Source organism: Siniperca chuatsi, linkage group LG2, assembly GCF_020085105.1.
Source record: "Siniperca chuatsi isolate FFG_IHB_CAS linkage group LG2, ASM2008510v1, whole genome shotgun sequence".
NCBI lineage: Eukaryota > Metazoa > Chordata > Actinopteri > Centrarchiformes > Sinipercidae > Siniperca > Siniperca chuatsi.
Genome location: NC_058043.1, coordinates 1,624,217 through 1,641,685, shown reverse-complemented (window position 1 = coordinate 1,641,685; position 17,469 = coordinate 1,624,217). Strand labels below are relative to the sequence as shown.

The window sequence follows — 17,469 nt, the reverse complement described above, 5'->3', positions numbered from 1 at the left end:
CTCCCATCCCCTGGTGATGCAGGTCATCAATTCTCATCTCTGCGTCTCCTATCTGGCTAACACCAGCGAGTTATAAATACACAACCAGGCACCGGGCAGGATCGGCCGATAAGCCGGTCAGGAAGTTACAGAAACAGTCAGCCAGCTACAGTAAAACCAGCCTGCAAGCGTTCATTCGAACCCTAGGATTGGTTTAGTTTTATTTACAGGCTTTTAGCAGAGACACGACATGTGTACGCCAGACATGCCATACAGTGTTATTACCAGAATAAGTTGGACTACTAAAATGTGCCATCAGTTTGCATGCGAGTTGTAATACACATGTTTTAAGGCAATTTAAAAAAACAAACAAACAGTTGTCTGTATGTCCACAAGTTTTCAACACAGAGCAAACGTGTGCAATGATGGGTAGAGGACAGTGTCAGGGGGGGCAGGAATATCCATATTAATGGATTTTGACACCTATTATTATTAGTCTTTGTCTTACTTTGTACTCCTTAAACTACAGCTCCCATAATGCTTTAGAGAATGTAAACAGAAAGTATGATGTTGCCATGGATTCAGTGAGTTAGCGGTTTGTTTAGCCTGTATTTGCAGCCAGCAGCTCCTGTCTGCAGTGGACCCGTGGACGGACAGACAGCCGTCTCTGGATCACTGTGAGACTGAAGGAGACTCAGAAACCTGAACCTGGTTCTCAGGCAGGTTCTGGAGATAAGGATATCCTCGGAAAGCGTACTGTAAGTCACACTGATTTTCTTATTTTTTTGCGATTTATTATTTTCTACCCAAATACATGTCCAGCATTTTATCTATACAGCAAGTTGGCAACACACACACACAGTATATATAAACATATATATACACAGACACATTTACGTATGAATCTAAAAATGTCTGTGTTCAGATTTGACTTTGAGTTATGACTTCGAGAAGTAATACGATCTTTTAACGCAAACGGCGTCAGAGGGTTGAGTCGTGTCAATCAGGAATCTACTTTTCAGCCAGTCCTCCACCATCTTAGTACCAGCAGTCAACAGATCAGTAATCAATACAGCAATTATTTATTTATTCAGCCAGCTAGGAAGCCATATCACTCACACAGTAGGCCAGTCAGCCTGTCAGCTTGTAAACAACTCATTCACTCAATCAGTCCGTCGCACGTTTAGTGTTGCTGAGTTATTCATGAATCCAGCCAGTTGTACTGTCGGTGATACAGCCAGGCAGCAAGCCGTTCACTCCCCCGGTATTTCACATCCTCTGCCAGTCAGTCCGGTTTTTTTTTTTTTACCCAGAAAGCACATAATTCACTCCAGCTAGCCGGCCATTCAGCCAGTCAGTATCTCGGCTCTACCTTTGTCCCCCCTCCCTCTCCATCCACCTCTAAGTCCCTCCACGGTCATTGCAGATGTCTCAGCTCCGAGGCTCCATTCTTTATCTCTATGATAATAGCAGGCCGTGGCTGAAAGCCTAACGGACTGAGCAATGTGACCTCCAACTCACTGGCAGGGTTTTAAAAAGGTACCGCTGCTCGGGTTTTTCGCCGGGCTAAAGACGTCCCCCATCTGCTAAATTTATCACAGTCAAACAGAGCGAGACAGCGAGCGTCGCTCCTGCGTCCAGCAGCCTCACCGAGCTGAGATTTATCACTAGGTTTTATTTTTTCACCTCTGCGCTGAATGTTACTTAATGCTCCGCTGGAAAGGGATTTAGGTAAATGCCACATGAAATCAAACTTGAAACCCCTCTAAACTGTTGCAAATGAAAACACAAGAGAGAACATTGGGGTTAGTGACTGTTGGAGCGTCTGGATTATTTCTTTGCTAGTGACAGAAACGCACCATCGGCAATGATATGGCAACAACTGCATGTTGTTAACACTGGACCAGAGGGTTAGAAGAGGTTCGAATAAATGGTGATTGGAATATTACGGCTTATTTGTCTCTGACAGAACAAATACAATGTCTGTTATTATAAAATGAGCACATTTCGCTGCAAAAGGAGCGCAGGTCCTACAGCCCAGAAGCAGAGAAACCGTTTGTGAGGGAAAGATTTTGTATTTGTGATACACGGGTCATTTAGTTCATTATTCTATGCCCACCTAGACTTTGGTCTTTGGTTCACGTCAACAACTACAGCCTTCATGCACTTTGTTGTGTGAAGTGCAAAACAGCATCTTTAAATGGTAACTGGTCACATTCAAATGTGATATTCTTTGCAGACTCACAAGCTGTTTTGATTTGGGAGCACTGTGCAGCAGAAGGTTGTGTCAAGGCGTCTAAAAAGACGCACACTTTGACAATCAAACTGATAATATTCAAGTGAACGGAAAAAGAGGGCGTGTGAGCGAGCGGGGGGGGGGGGGGAGAGAGAGCTGGAGCCTGAATATCTGGGGTTTCAGATGCTCATCAGAGGAACATGTAGAGACAGAGGAAGAGAGTGTGTGAGAGGAAACCGGTGGAGGAAGGCGGAGTTTGTACTGTGCAAGGAAGCAGCTGAAGGCCCATCTATATTCAATCAACACTATCGTCGGCCAGTCGGATAAAGTCGAGGACGGGGGAAAGATAAGGAGAAAAGGAGCGCGTGGGGACGCGGGGGAGAGATTTATGAACGACAGCGAGACCTGTGGAAGCCGGGAAAGATACGAAAGAAAGAAGAACGGGCGGAAAAAGGAGGGCAGTTTAATTTCAGGTGACAGACGCCAAACAGAGAGGGCTGGACAACGTCAGCATGTCAACGTGCTCACAATGACGATATTAACATGTGGATGTTCAGCAGCTGTAATGTCTACCGCGTTCTCCGTCTCAGTGTAGCGTGTTAGCATTAGAGCTAGGCCGACAGTAGCTTAATGCAGATGCACCAGTGTGTATATGTCAGCTGATGAGTAACAAGAACGGCAGACGAGAAACGCCAAACAAGGTTTGAGGTCATTGGAAACAGTGTCACCTTCACATAGTTTGTGGATTTTTACTCTGTAAAACGTCTCGCTCAGTTTCCATCTGGGTCACAGCTCTTTAAAAAACTAATCTAAGGGACCCGTATCAAGACTGTTTATGTTATGTGTTTATGTCAAATAAATAAATAACTACTATCGGCCGATATATTTTAACTCCCGAATATTGATATCCACATCGGTATCAGTTGGGCTGTAGTTAGCATGCTTACATTGCTAATTAGCCCTAAACACAAAGCACAGCTAACAACCATAAAAATGTTTTACAAGAATCTGGTCATAAACTAAAGTGACAAAGTGACATTTTGATCTGATGACGGCATTACAGGGAAAGTCACTGGGATTCATTCTCTGTGAACCTGTTGTCGATGAAGTTCAATGGATACAGTTATTACAATTCATCCTGTGGGGACTGTAATTATATATATATATATATATATATATATATATATTTGCCATCGAGCAGGCACGAGTGGCTAAAAAGAGATACATGTGGATGTTTATTGATATTGATATTATTTACCTCCATTACTGCTGTGCAATATCTTAATAATCTCAATAAGCTAGACAGTACATGCACCACTACTTATTACTTATATTATTACATTGTATTATTACACTGTATTATCATCATCAACCGGTAAACCCACTTGGTACTTCACACTTAGTTTATCTTAAACTTATACCCACCTGGTACTTCATTTATTTTCTGACCTGTATTATAGTGTATTTTATTGTTTGCTAGTACTTCCTCCTGTGTGCACTGACGTGACAGTGAGCTGCTGTAACAAAGAGTTTCCCTTCGGGGATCAATAAAGGATTTCTGATTCTGATTGTGGACGATACATGTAGGTGGGGTGAGATAGCGCTTCCTGCCTGTCCAGGCAGAGCACACGAGTCAAACTGTGAAACCAGAAGAGAGACAGTCAGAGACAGTGGGAAAGGATCTGTGTGAGAGGGAGGGGTTGGTGTGTCCCGTTAATCTGCAGTAGCAGCAGAGGGATTCAAAGCATCAGGAGACACACGCACACACACACATATGTACATTCAGCACACAAACACACAGTCTTGTGTCTTGAGGGACTGTAGGCGGCAGCCACACACTTTCAAACACACTGCTGCACCGCGCGATAGCTAGCTCGCTCTGTCTTTGCTGCTCTCCCTGCCCTAATGACTTTCTCTCTGCCTCCGCTCTCTCTCCCGGGTAAGTGGGCGAGTCTTTTAAAGTGCAGTCCTGTACCTTCTGATAGCACGGAGCAAACAATGGACGTATTGGCTATGCTAGTGAGTCTGCTAGCATCTCAGAATAACAACGAAGCCGAGGGAGGATGCTATGGATGAATTACCGCACTTCAAAGAAGAGTTTACTGGCCTCTCTCTCTCTCTCCTCTGTAAACAAACAGAGCAGACCTTCCTCTCTTTTGTCTTTACTTGAACATTTTCGTTTCTTTCCCAAGGATTTGCTTTTCAGTTCTGTACGGGGGGGGGGGGCTAACAACTTTAGATCTGCTGTTCATATTGAAATTGGCAGTGCTTTATCAGCGTCTGCATGGCTGGCAAGTACAATTAGATTTGGTCATGCAGCAACAAGGAAAGAAAGAAAAAGTAAATCACTAGAAATGACAGCCACACCCAATTCTCACTAAAAAGATCAGAAAGCTGAGAAACAAAAAGGATTTTACTTGACTTTACCACGAGGCTGCGAGGGGTTGAGCCTCTCCTGAACGTTCAGACAGAATTCACATCATTCCTGCCGAGCTGGGCTGATTACAGGCCGGGCTCTGCAGAGGCTAAACACCTGGTTTGAGGTGAACTTCAAGAGAAGCTGTGGCTCCGCAGCAAATCCACCTGATGTCTCAGGACTTAAACGCAGAGCAGATGATGGCAGAGCGCCTTCGGCTGCTCGAGCGAGGCCGCTTTCTTCTCGCTCTTTCATATTTCTCATTTTGGAGGTTATGAAACTTTTTGTGGTTTTATTGTCGTTTTATTATCCAGATTTCTGCTGTTTCTGGTGTTAAAAGATGCTGTAAAATGACTTAAAGCACATTATCTATTGACTGTTCATACATTAATATTTAAAAGGGGCAAAAGCCTCTAAATGTTAATATCCTGAAAGCGAGAACTCATCAAATGTAAAGACATTCAGGGTAAATCAGGCTTTATTTAACACGTGCCGCCCATGAAAGACGTCTGTGGGCCCCCCAGGCCATCCTACAGAAAATCCCATTTCCCCGACACCCTCGATGACTAACGTTCTTACAGAAAGCAGAGCTGGAAACCGCCCAGAACCGATATTGAGATTTGAAGCTACATGTCACATCAGAACCAGGAGGAAGTGGAAGCTGCGGCGGGGAACATTCGATATGTTAGCTTTTACCAGTGGGAGCGAGACTTTCAAAAACATACCCTAAAAAAAAAACAACAATGTAAAATCAATAAATCGGAACTTCTGCCGTCTAGAATTTCTTTGAACCAGAGATGAAACCTCGTATCATTGGCGAGTCCCGCTGCTGTTAAGAGGACAGTTTGGACGTCACTCTTGAGTTCTGACTTTACCTCCAGTGAAAGTGAACATATTTCAACGACAGAAAAGGTTGCAGAACATTATTTTTTAAACGCTATCTAATAATAAACTTTAGATGATTCTTATTTTTGATAAACAGCTTTAAACTGTTCAGTGAGACGCGAGGCTTCGATGGGACGACAGGAGTTGTGCTGCTGGATTCGGGTGTGTACTCCATCTGCATCACTGTCCATTTGCCCTTGAAGATTATTGCTTTATTAAATTACGGCAACTATGTAATCAATACCCCCGCTGAGGTCCAGAGCTGCAAATGGAGGTCAAAGTGAACACTTGAAGGACGTTTGGGAACAGTAAGCTGCTCTGTCGCTCCATTTCTCCAACCTTCGCTCACCTGTCCTCCTCTGCCCAGTGTCCTGCTGTCACTCCCTCGCTTTCTATTAACCCAATTTCTCTCTCACCCATCTCCCCCCTTTCTCCCCGTCTCTGTGTATTTCTGCAGTCTCCAGCCCGATCAATCAAGCCGTCACATCCCACTACTACATCCCATCGCTCCCAAATTCCTCCTCTGCCCCAGCCTGCACACACACACACACACACACACACACACACTCACAGCTATGGCGTCTCCAGGACGTGAATCATCAGAGCACATTGGCAGACGGCAGCTCTCGTCCGTTTGAATGACTGCCCATCATAAAAGACGGATTGACGGATGAATGGGCGGGGTGAATAAATGGCTTGATGGGTGGATGAGTGTGTGGATAGATGGGTGGGTGGATGAATAGAGGGATAAATGGGTGGATGAATGGGTGACTCATGACATCCTGATCCGTTACACAAATCTGCAAATAGGCTTGGAGATGAGCATTCATGACACATTTCCCCGAGTGTTGACTTCCTGGTGCATCATCTGCACCGGGTGAAGCCGTCCTGTAACGGAGCGCATCAGACTCTGACGGGTTGTTTAACCCTGCGCGGAGACGCTGACGGCTGCTGCTCGTCACATAAGCTGGACTTCAAAGTCTTTTCATTCGCAGGAAAGTTTGTTTTCAGAGTTGATCTTTCTGAATCTGCTGAGTTACAAACAAGTATCAGTTCATTTCATTGATTTGGGAAATGAAAAGTACATTATATTATGAAAGAATCAATACACACTCCAAAGTAATTTTTAACGCTTTGAGTGCTAAAAACGATTAGGCTAGTCAAAATTATTGATAACTGATTGATCATTAAAGAAGTCTATGAAGAACTCACTGGTTTCAGCTGCGCTGTATTTCTCTGTTTTATATGACTGGAAACAGAATATGGTTTAGTTTTGGACTGATGGGCAGTTAGAACAACTATTTTGGGAAGTTGTGATGGATGGTTTTCAAAGTTTTTCTGACATTTTGTTCACTTAACGATTAGCTGCTTCATTGAAAAACTAACTGACTGACTAATTGAGTATTTTAATTACTGTCAATTAGTTTTTAAATTAGCCGTTAAACAGAATAACAGTCACTTGAAAATACTATTCTGATACATCCAACTAGAGCTGAAACGATTTTTCTGTCAATTAACTGACAGAAAAATTATCTGTAACAATTTTTATAATCAATTAATCATTTTTAAAGGAAAAAAATGCGTGAAAGTCTCTGGTTTCAGCTTCTCAGATGTGAACATTTTGTGGTTTTCTACGCTAATAAACTGAATATGTTTGGGGTTTGGACTGTGATTGACATTTTTCACAACCAAACGATTGATTAATCAAGAAAATAATCAGCAAATTAATCGATAATGAAAGTAATTGTTTAGTTGCAGCCCTCACTATTTAACTGCCTTGTGTGAACAGTGCAGCCAGGCCTTAAGATCAACAACAAACGCAGTGCTTATATCATGTTTTCCATAAATAACTGAGTTAAAACAGAAATCTGTAACTAAATCGAAATGCCTTTTCCTCAATCTGTCGCCGCTCGCTGTTGCTGGAATGTGTCGCTATTTGCAAAACCTGTTGACTCGTCCAGACTTGTAGAAGGTGTGTAACCTAAAGCCTTTACTCCCGTTTCTCTCAGATTATGTAGTTTGTGTGTGAGTGTGTGTGTGTGTGTGTGTGTTGACATGCACCACCTGATGTACATTTGTATGCCCCTGCTTGTGCGAGTGTGTGACTGTGTGTTTGACTCCATGCCAGGAACAATGTCATCTATTGAGAATCCAACCTAGAGCACGCACACGCACACGCACACACACACACACACACACGGTGGGCTGGTGTGAAGTCGACCTGCTGGTGTTTGACTGTTAGATTTAACATGTCAGGTTCTCTCAAGTCTCATTTCCTTGGTCTGCTGTATTTGCCTCCCACCAACGTTTAAAAGCTCCCAGCCAGGTGGAAGGGCCAAGCTGTTTGCCTGAGTCAACACAACACACACACACACACGCGCACACACACACACACACACACACACACACAACACACACACACACGTGTAGAAAGAGGCAGATGAAACAACGTCCTTTTAAAATGTAAGGCTTGCTTTTAGCTTGAGTTGGCCTCTGAAGTGCCATTTCTTTGGTTCTCGAGTCTCTTTCGGCTCTCTGAGTTCCTCTGCAGTTATCAATTTTTAATAGTAAAGCATGCAAACCGTCTCAAAAGCAGTAACACCGCGTGTCAGATGAGATGTTTCCTTCTTTCCTCGCTGCTCTTGGTGTGAACACCTCATGCCAGATAAGCCAAAACAAGCACTCGGCGTTGTATTTGAATGTGTCTCACTATCTAAGGCATCTTCAAGCCAAGAGAGGAAAACCAATATTATTCAAATATCTGTGAAGGTCTGCACTTTTATCTCGGCCTGAATGAACATAACTACTTTAAAAATACTTGTTAAAGACCCCGCCCGCCCCCCATTCAGCAAACCAGACGGGTCTCCATGGTTACTGCACCAGTAGGCTTTGACATGCTGTGGCTGTTCTGGCTGTCGTGGTGAAGCAGAATGCCTTTATGGACGACCAGGCAACACGCCTCTACATGTGGGTCTGTTTCCATCGCTTGACAAGAACTAAATATACATCATTATAAAGCAACTTGAGAATGGAAATGCTGCACTCAGTCTTTTCTTTTACTGTTGCTGCTGCTGCCAGACATGTCAAACAAGGACTGTGGTGGAATTCCTTCATGTTTTATTGGACAGACCCAAATGTTTTGTCATTTGGAGACATCAAGTCTAGCAAACCGCAACGACACACAGGCTTTTCAGGCTTCATTTGATCATTTCACATGCAGCCTGTTCGGATCACACGGCCACATCTTAATGGTAAAGTCAGACTGCGTGTTAAACGTGTCACAGCACGTAGCTGCTGCGTTGGTAGTGAAGTCGAATCACAATTAGGTCTTCTCGCGGCATTAAGGGTTCTGGCGTGGCAGTGGAATTCCTCCACGGTTGACCGGGCAACTGAGAGCGCCATTTGGCTCCATGTCCAGACGGCTAACCAGCCAAAACAAGGGGGCTAATAAAACTGTCCACTGATAAGCAGTTAATGCCCCAGAACTAATGACTGCACTGCCACCCCGTTTTCTCTCTCCCAAATCAGTGGTGTGACACACACACACACACACACACACACACACACACACACACACACAGAGCTGTGATATTTGCTTCTTACACAGTTGTAAGTGCTGTGACTCGACAACAGAGGAAAGATAATGAGGAGCAAAAGGAAGCAGAAACAGGAATTCTGGGAACTCGGTGGAGGCTGTGTGGCTAGAAATTTAAAGACTAAAGTTTTAAAATGAAAGGAACACTAACGTTCATCAGAAGGAAAACGGAAAAGCTTACAAAGAGGGAACTGTGTCAAGATATTACTGAAATATCTGAAAGTTGTTAAAACAATCATAAAACATCCTCAACAAAGATGGAGGCAGTGCTGTGTCCTACAGCAGAGGTGCCAACAGCCACTCAAAAAAAACCCCAACGTGTTCAAATAAAAAGTGTGAAAGGCCACAGGTACCACCGCGGAGATGAGTGCACCAGAACAAGAACAATTCCCTCACCCACCTGAGCTCCGGCACTAAAATGGCCTCTGTATCGGTGACCTGCAGGCCTGAGCAGTTAGCTACACCGATGGCTCATAAAGGCCCGGCCAGCTTGCTGCGCACAGCTATGTCAGCCGCAACTACACGGGAAACTGCCACTAGGAGCGACACCTAACAGCTCCAAACTTTAAAAGAAAGTATTATTTCATTTGTGTCGTTTGGCGTCTGGCTGCCAGAAATGTACCGATACTGGTGTGCTGCTGGATATGAGTTTCCAAAAATCAGCACATCTGAGGACATGCTGATGATGCAGCATATCAGATATTTATTGTCAGGTCAATTTACAACACTGAGTCCCATTACAAACTCTTGCATGATGTTGCTTTCGTCGTGTTAGAATCAATTCTTTCTGATCGCTGATTTGCTTCTGCGTAATGATGATTTTACAAAAGCAGGAAATCTGCTGTGACAAATATATTCCGTCTGAAATGATTTTCTCTGAACACGCAGCACATTTTCCAGCGCTGATAAGAGACAATTTGGGTGACGATTATTTAAAGTTGGCAGGTGTTGATTGGTGTGTTGTTTGTTCACTCACAGGACCGACATGGCTCCAGGTCAGTGTTAGATTAACTCTGATGGGTGTGAACTCTCATGAACACTGACACAGCACAATATTTTACACTCTGACTTTTTTAAACTGTCATGGTTAAATTAAGTCCAATACAAATTCTTTTGTGCAAACTTAACTTGTCACCTGCACATCAGGACTACAACTGAAATACACCTCTGACTTTTTCCCTGTTACCTCTGATTGCTATAATTGTAAATGCTGTTGATTCTACAGCACTGTTGAGCTCTCTGTGACGCCGCCTGGCTCCCAACAGGTGAGTGAAAACAGCAGCTGGAGACTCCTCTGCAGAGCGGGGGAAAAACAACATAAGCTCTGACAGACTGACAAGATCCGCACTGAACACTGCAGCCCAGAGGAAATGTATTATAGAGAATTACAGCTCGTGACAGGAGCTATTGTAGATTGCAATCAAAAAAAAAAAAAAAAAAGCAGCACAGCCTAAATGTTCGGCAAACAGTCACAGCGAAGGTGCTGAAGCAGTGAGCGGTTCTGAGGCCATTGACTCATCCGCAGTACATTACGGATGTCTGGGCCCCGGAGAGCAAACCAGCAGGCTGTCTGTTTGGTTACACGTTTTTATTGGCCTCTATTTTAAACCATATTGAAACCATGACAACAGCAAAAAAGACCAACTTCAGCTCTCTGTCCGAAACGCACTCCCTATTTACACTCGCAGACCCTCTGAATCTGCTAGCCAACGCCGTCAACCAACGCTGTTATCTCAGCCTGAGAATAGCCCGGTCCCACACCTTCTAAAGCCTCTTTAAAACATCCTATGGCTGTTTTATTTTCGAGTTCTGACAAATGCGCCGTATGTGCATCGACAAGTGGTGTTTCAGTCATGGCAAGAGCATGACTCACAGCGACAGAATCGTAGCCAACTGTAGGCAGAGAAGCGCTGCTGATGCCTCATCTCCCTTATTTTAGCCCAGAAGGGCTGAGGGAGGCGGAGAGACAGAGGGAGAAAGTGCCTAAAGGATCTAAATCTCATCTCCCAATGTGACAAAGTTGGCTTTTTCCACAACATGCTCACATTTTTACCTTCTTCCCAAAGCTTTCGAAAAAGGAAGAGAAAAAAAAAAAAACCCTGATCTCCTGACTCCTGATCTGAGCCGAAAGAAGAATCCTTATTTCCACTTGTACCTAAAGTTTGAAAAGCAGGGGGCCAAAGATTAGACTTATCCTGTGGAGGATACACAGGGCGTTTCATAACAGAGGAACTCTATCCTATTTTGGATGATATTGATTTCTGAAATAGGCGGTAGCTCAGACGTAGACAGAAGAAACCCGCAGGCGGGGGGAGAAGGAGGAGTGTGTCTGGAGAATATGTTTGACTCCAATCTGCCGCTGCCTTTTGACGAAAATCTTGTTTGCCAAGATGGAAATGGGATAAAAGCAAAGCTGTTGTTGGATAATAAAAAAAAAAAAACCCCCATGCATTTCCAAGAAGTGAAAAAAAAGAAAACCAGCCTTGTTAGCGCAGTGATTAGCGGTGTGTTAAAAAAAATGTAACTCCGATTTTTTTAAGGCCATGTGTGACTGAGCACTTACATGATGTGAGTCTCAAACATTTTCATTCAGAACACAAGATGTATTTGTGGACCATGCACTTCCTGGAACTGCTGTTTCAGGAGTAACGAGAATGACATAGTTCTTTGAATTTCTGCAGCAAGTCTGTCCTGCGCTTCTCGGGGCCGTCTCGGGTCAGAAGTTACTCAGCACATTAAACATTATGTAAGCTTCAAGTGGGGGGAAAAAAGCAAAGACAAAAACCAAAGCGGCCTTCCAGGGTTTCCTTGCTTTTTGTTTGTCTCCTCCAACACGCAGCGGGCCAAACACAAAGCGCGTTACATCTCGTGCAGCAGTGTTCAATACCTATTGAGCTGATCATCGCCTTGAAAAGCTGCTCTGTTGGGAGAGGTAATTTAAACCTCTTAAGCCAAGAAGCACACCTTTTCACTGAAGACTGAGGCGTCTTTCAGAGGCGAGCTCTGCTGGTGTTGACTCTTTGATACATAAGTTCACACACACACAAACACGAGCACAGGAAACTACACAGGCACAATACACACACTCGCAAATGCACACTGTTTACTGAACCCTCAGCACAGGTTAGCACAAAGATCTCTTCTGTAAAAAAACGGCAGAAAACATAATGAAAAACACCGAAAACTCCGAACTGGACCTCTGTTTTCATTGCAAAGGGAGAGCGCTCGACATACAGAGCATTTCTCACCTCTTTGTGTTGTTACAGCTCTCCTGCTACAGTGCAGGGTGACGAGGTGCTGCACAAACAAATCCAGTCAAAGACACAAACAGAGTGTGTGTGTGTGTGTGTGTGTGTGTGTGTGTGTGTCTGCTCCTCATCAAAAAAGACAAGATGAGGTTATTTACTGCAACTGCCTGGGACACTAATCTGTTTTTAATCCTTTTTTTCATCCGGGGAAAGTCGACCGAACATGTTTGCCCTTTTCCAGCAAAACCCAGCTTCATAGGGTCTTGCTGGAAAAAAAAGGGGGGGGGGGGGTTAGTATATGCCTTGCTTTAGGGAACTGTGACATCTGTATACACACACACACACTATGTGGTGCACACACCTAAGACACACACCTAAGTGAACAAAGTAACAGCACGGCGTAGAAACAAACACACACGCACGCTTCGTCGTCGGTGGAAGCAAACACTGGTCTCCGTGTGGAGGATTAAAGACAGCTTGTCTACAAAACACACCAGTCCTATCAACATGACGTCTGTTTACACACACACACACACAAGCAAGTGTGCTCAGCTGCAGGTCTGCCTGATTTACGTCACTAAGGACTGAACAGAAGAGAATCGAACAGGATCCAGGGTGGTGCACGGAGGAGGTATTGATTTACATCCATTGGGGGGTAGCAGGGAAATAGGTGGACCTCTAGGTCTCCACTGTGGACTTCAGACAGAATAATGGCACCCATGGGACCACTCAAAACCGTCCAAATTGCCCATCACTGAACAGGCGAGTCCTTTAATTCATTTAGGGCCTGCGGGACAGAGCAGCCAAGTATTCTGAACAATCCAATGACGGAGATCGCTAAAAGATGCGTTTAAAAACACGGGGAGCTTCACGTGTCAGCCTGCTGCTACACGCTCCGGACAGCAGTCACACGTGGACTGAACACAGCCAACAGGCTAACCCTCCCCCCCCTGTAGTCAAGCCAGAACACAAGCCTCGGCCTCCCTGATGGAAAACAAGCTCGCATACTAAACCTACTGGTTCCAGTGCGACCATTATGGGTTTTATGCAGCACGACAAGGACACGTTCATTTCATATTAAGGACACTGAAAGTCCCATGTAGCACTGCGAGGTTACAAACTCCATACAGAGGGATATTCACGTGTCATAACATCTATTTCTGTCACTGTGCTGAACACAGGAGGCCTGCTGAGTATAAACACACGCTAAAGCAACGGAAGTGCGTTTCTATAGTCAGCTCCACACACTCAATAAACAGCCTTACTCAGCTTTCTGTAGCTAGTTTTCTTTCTGAGACTTCATCCTTTCCTTTCACACAGCAGCAGCCCCCCCCCCCTTTTCTTTTTTGTCTCGTCCCTCGGTCAAAGGAGGCATGCCCAGACCGCGGCAGGCTGTCAAACGTCTCCATGGCAAAGCATACGTGAGCGGAATCACGACGAGGTGGGCGCAAACACCCTCCGGTGCGCGCGCCCTTCACCTCTGAGGAGGCCGGCTGTTTTTACCCGCAGCGCGGAGGCTCCGGCTCGGAGCCCGGCTCGGAGCCCGGCTCGGAGCGGGGGTTTGTGGCGCTCATTACCGGACCTTAACGCTCACGGTGAGGTCTGCGTGCCCGGCACCGGACGCGTTCCCCCCGCATCTGATACACTGTAACCAACTTCAGCTCCGGTTGGCGCACGGCAGCGCACACGCAGGCGCGCACGCACGCAACAGCACGAGCGACACCAGAGGAGAGAGCCGGTAGCTTATCAAGAACAATGAGGTCACTAACTCACCGCTGGGGTCTCAGCCACACTTGGAGTCCACATTACGGGGACTTCTGGTGGATTTCAAGTCTCAGGGGACACTGTCCCTCCACAGTACGCCGGAAATAAACCCAGAGACCGAGTGCACCGGCCTCTGACATACAGTCAGAAACGATAAAGAGGCCCTTCTCTCTCTCTCTCAGCCGGTCCTGGTCTGGCTTTAAAATGCACCTGTTCGGGTTTGAAGCCAGAGGAATGAGCCCGGTGGGCTTCAGGCGGCTTCAGCTGTCCAAACGCCGGGCACCGGAGGCGGGTAGGAAACAGCGAAGGAGACAAGTAAAGGAGGTGAGGAAGGAGGGCGCAGGGCGGAGAGCGGCCGGTGAAAGCGGTAGCTGGGATAAGTAGCCCAGCGAGCCAGCTAATAACACAGCGACTGCCTAAAAATATCCTCGACCCCGGAGCCGTGCCGCCGCCGCCTCAAGTCCCGGCGGACAGCCCACAAACCCCGCGCGGCGAACCCGGATGTATTATCAAACGCACCGAAACAGAAACATTTCCAACAGTAGCCGTAAAGACTCGCTTTTATTCCCCCTCCTTCAACGTCTGCCCCGGTCCGACGGGCACTTTCTCTTTCCAGCCACAGACGGAAGATAAGCGCCACAGACCGGGCACACGGAGACACACGGCACAGCACACGACAATAAAGAGCCATGATTTTAAAAGAAACTGACCGTCAAATCTCCTCCAGGGGTAAATCCCTCCCCGTTATTCGGGCTAAATCCTCCTTTCCTTCCTTCCTTCTTCCTCCGCACGGTGGAAAGGGGAGCGTGGTGGCGACAGGGGAGCCTGCTCGTCCTGCTTCCTTTTTCCACACAGTCGAGCGGACAAATATAGGCTTGCTGCTCGGTGTCAGGTCTCCTCTTCTCGCGGCTCTCTCTCTCTCCCCCCCCCCCTGGCTGGCGACAGGCTGGCTCCGGTGGTCCAAAGTTAGTAGTCGCAGCGGAAGGTGGAAGCCTAATTCACAGTAAAAAAAAAATAAAATATATAACCAGCACCGTATGGAGTAGTGCCCGGACTTGAAATAATTAAACCACCAGAAAAATCCTAAAGTGGAACAGAAAAAAACATGTCAATGTGTTTAAAAAAAAAAAAAAAAAAAAAAAAAAGGTTGAGAAATGTCTCGCTGAGTGGTGAGAATAATTCAAAACACATTTTCTGTAGAGGTGAAATCACTGCGGGGCCACAGAGCCCAGTGGCCGGGCTGGAGAGCTCGCTGCTGTCGCACCTCAAGCCTCCACGACCGAACACGTCCCGCACTCCCGAGGTCCTCAACACAAATGTCCGCTGCCGAGCCTGAAGGATGAATTTCCACCCGGAGGAGGAGTGGAGAGAGAGAGAGAGAGAGAGGGCAGTGCCTTGCATTCTCTGAATTACTCCACCCCCAAACTGCCTGCCCCCTCTCCCTTTCTTTTTCCAATCCCACCACCTCTCTGTCATCCACCGCAGGCTCGTCTCCCATATTCTCCCTTCTTTCATCCACTGTCTCTCTCTCTCTCTCTCTCTCTCTCTCTCTTTATGTTCTTCCATTCCCGTAGTCGATTTGTGTCTTTAAAAGCCACGCGCCCTAATCATGAGCAAATAAATCAATATGTTTACTCAACGCCTCCTCCATGGAGTTATGATGATGACATTGATCCGGGGCGTGAATGATCATCATGTAGGTTTTTATCAATATCTGTGCATTGCAGTGGAGCGGGCTCTCTTATTTATGGCAACAGTGAATTGCACTAAATCAGATCAATCATCTTATTGGTGCAAAGACTAAACAAGATCAAGTTAGATCTGATGAGTTAGACTGATGCCGCTCTGAAACTGACGCTGCACTCATCATGAAGAACCAGAATATTTGGCATTTAACTGACCAAAATCAAAGTGATTCAGCTCACATTTTAGCCACTATTTTCCAATGTGACTCTCTCTCCAGATAGCCAGACAAAAAGATGGCGGCGGCGCTTTTTTTGTGCTACCAAAAAGAAAGAAAACAGCCTTTCAGATACGTCTTTGTGAGGTAAAAGCCTTATTTGTTTGCCTGACTTAGCATGTCGTTGCTCATATTGACTTTATGGACACAGCGACAGCACCGAGAGTGGTTTTATATGCGCTTGTGCATTTCAGCACTGTGTGAAATAAGCCTTGATTCGATATAAAAGCTCAACTAAGTGTTCTATGAATTCATAAAATCATTCTTTGTCTGAGGTAAAAGCTTCACGTCCTTTGTCTTGTAATGGCTTTCTGGTCATTTCACCTCTCGAGACCGAAACCGTAACCTCGTGCTAGCGGCCACGAGCAAAACACAGAATTTTGATTTGGTAAGTTTGCCAAGAATTGTGACCAAGCATAGTTTTTAACAAGTTGTTGCTCCATCAAAGCGCATAATGTTACTCCACACTGATGTCACTCTGCTGGGCCTCACCGCGAGCGGAGAGTCGGAGTCAAAGCCTCGAGCCGAGGCCTGAGAGGAAAACAAAGGCCAAACAGTAAGACAGCGCCACATCGCCACCGGCCGTTAATTCACAGTTAGACGCGAGATTTAGGCTTGAATCCAAACACTGGATTTCTATTGGACGTGCTGCCAAACAGAGCGCAGGGAATCCTGGCGCACAGCTATGACATCATCGCCGCCATAAAGCCGAGAGCGCAACGCTGCTCGACGTCGTTCCGGTGCAACCTCAGACGCTCAGCGTTGAACTTTTATTTTCCTAGGGCAGTTACAACTCGCTGGACGAGCGACGCACTGCGCTGTGTTTGCGGAAACACTTTTTGGATCCCGATCGTTAGACTCCACACAACAATGTTCTGATTTACTGTTTTCTTCACGGAGAAAAGGCCCCGCTTTCTCCTCGCTTTCTGCCCACTACAGTCGACTGCTGCCCCCAAAGGAACAGCTTCGCAGACAGCGCGGCCTCGGCTCCGTCGGTATCCGAGCTTGAGCGGATTTCACTGGATAGCCCCAAACGGACTGACGCATTAAATCTCTATCACTGACAATCCTAGCACGTTAGCATTCTAACATATGGTAATTAGCGCTAAACACAATGCACATTGTATTTGCATTGGTCAAATTAAAATGTCGTCCCGATGATGGCGCTAGATGAACAGTCAGAGGATCAGCAGAGTCGTTAGTGTTCATCCCCAGGGAACCATGAATGTCTGAACCAAATTTCATGCCAATCCCTCGAATAGAAGTTGAGATATTTGGGTCTGGACCAAAGGTGGGCCGACCAACAGACAGACCTACGTTGCCATCGATGCCACTAAAAATAGAGGATGACTTTAGCATTCAGAGTGAAAGCCACCGTGACCGAAC

The 17,469-nt window shown here is 45.8% G+C and overlaps 1 protein-coding gene across 3 annotated transcripts in view; it reads right to left on the bottom strand.

The window, feature by feature from the left end:
- dag1 (dystroglycan 1) overlaps positions 1 to 15,545 on the bottom strand; it is a 50,393-nt gene extending 34,848 nt beyond the window's left edge. Inside the window, exons 1-2 of one of the 3 annotated variants that reach the window (XM_044219767.1) lie at positions 15,388 to 15,545; positions 14,834 to 15,116 (exon numbers count right to left, since the gene is read on the bottom strand). The gene's annotated coding sequence lies outside the window, so the exon portion shown is untranslated. Of the gene's footprint in view, positions 1 to 14,833 lie in introns of all 3 variants that reach the window. The other 2 variants (XM_044219760.1, XM_044219751.1) reach the window with 2 other exon arrangements.
- Between the last annotated feature and the right edge of the window lie 1,924 nt (positions 15,546 to 17,469).